Source organism: Lycium ferocissimum, chromosome 3 (assembly GCF_029784015.1).
Source record: "Lycium ferocissimum isolate CSIRO_LF1 chromosome 3, AGI_CSIRO_Lferr_CH_V1, whole genome shotgun sequence".
Classification (NCBI taxonomy): Eukaryota; Viridiplantae; Streptophyta; class Magnoliopsida; order Solanales; family Solanaceae; genus Lycium; species Lycium ferocissimum.
In genome coordinates, this window is record NC_081344.1 from 27039301 (window position 1) to 27041354 (window position 2054).

Sequence of the window (2054 nt, forward strand, 5' to 3'; positions counted from 1 at the left end):
AAATTCCAAATTATATTACTAAAATATATACATTTTTTTGCGCGGATCGCCTTCTTTTGGGGTGGTCTTTAATTTTTGCCCCTCAAATTGCTGGTCTTTAATTTTTTTCCTTTGCTTAAAAAGGTGGGCCAAAATACCCCGAAGTTCTGGATTCGAACCCCCGCTCAATCAAAAAAAAATCGCAAGGCAAGACTTTGCAAAAAGTTCTGTCTTATGCGGCAGCCTTTGCATTAAGGCATAACTAAAAGTCTGTCGCATAAGGCAGAACTTTTTCTTAATGCATAACTAAAAGTCTGTCGCATAAGGCAAAGTCTGCGGCATAAGGCAGAACTTTCTTTAAGGCATAACTAAAATTTTGCCTTATAAGGGAAAGTCTGCCGCATAAGGCAGAACTTTTTGCAAAGCGTTGCCTTGCGGATGTTTTCTATTTTTATATCGAAGCTGGGATCGAACGTAGAACCTCGAGGTATTTTAGGCGAAGGGAAAAAAATTAAAAACCACCCCCCAACGAAGGCCAATCGTGCAAATTGCCCAAATATATAAACTATTTTTTGTGCTGGCACGGGCTTTCGATCATCTAGTATTTGATATGTATCAAAATATTGGTTTCACAATTCCACTCTACAGTTTTTAAAAAATTATAAGAGAACTCTTATCATGCTACAGTTATTCAGAAAGCGTAACTAATCTTGGTATAAGCCAAAAACGGGAGCTTCTTTCAAAAGAAATCCATACTCCATTACATAAAAGTATTCATGACTCAAATCATGATGTGTTGATCCACTTGTTTAACAATAAATGTTGTTACAAGTTGTACTGCAGTATTTGTGAAGCCTTACATTAAAAAAACTTTAAAGATCAAAAGGAAAAAGTCACACCAAAGAGAGGAAAAATCAATTTAATCTTAAATAGATTGAAGGCAACGTGTGCCTTTAAAATTTAAATGCCACCAAACTTCTTTCAACAGTGAAATATATCCTTACTATAACCAAGTATATAATTATAATGTTCAAATCAAACTTCACTTTGAGATATTTTGTCATCATCCGGTATGAAAACATACAAAAAAAAAATTCAGTACAAAGAGAATTCCAATTATCCTTAATTATCTCTTCTACATATTCACAAAAAAAAATAATATAAACCCAACTTGATTTGCAGTTAACTTTGTGCAACAGAGAACTGTTAATAATTAATATGAAATGCTGCAACAAAAGTTCTTTAAGCAAAAATTGTTCGATTCAAATTACTTCAGCCAAATAAGAATTCTTCCCATACTCTTCAACAAATACAAGAAAAAATTAATTGAAACACGAACGGCACCACATATGATTGTTCTGTTTTTTCACGTTATACCGTAAATAAAGACTCACAATTGTGATTTTCAAGAAGAAAGATCAAGACTAGGAGTCAAATAACCCGACTCTGATACCATTGTTGAATAAATTAATAACAGGAAAGAGATTTTATATACCTGTTAACGCATCGGAATAGAGAATATCACAATTAATAGATTGCTTCTAATTAAGTCCAACTTGTTTCAATAGAAAAAAAAGTTAATCTTCTCCGGCTAAATACATGCCTTAATCTGTATGTCTTTTCCTTATGAAGAGAATGAGTTAGAGAGATGAAAAATATATCTTGAGAAGAGAACGATTTGTATTATATGCAGAGTACAAGCGGTTAAAAGGAATAGTAACTCCCACCCTTTTCTGCATGTTCACTTCTGGAGAAAGTTTAGGGGATGAGCTTATCTCTCCTAAACGGGTAGCGTTAGCCCATTTGGAGCGACCGGCGACCCATAATCCAACAAACGAGCTTTTATCTAAGGAACATTAATTGCCTCACATGTAGGCTTTTCGTTAATGCATCGGCCCTTGATCCTTTGAATCGATATAGCACACTTGAAGATCTTTAGGAGCAACTTTTTATCGAGTAAAATGAAAATCTAGTTTAATGTGTTTTGTGTGAGCATGAAACACAAGATTGGAAGTCGTAGGTGGGAGCAACCCCCTTCGACGAAAAATTATAATGTATATTCAAGGTTAAGATTA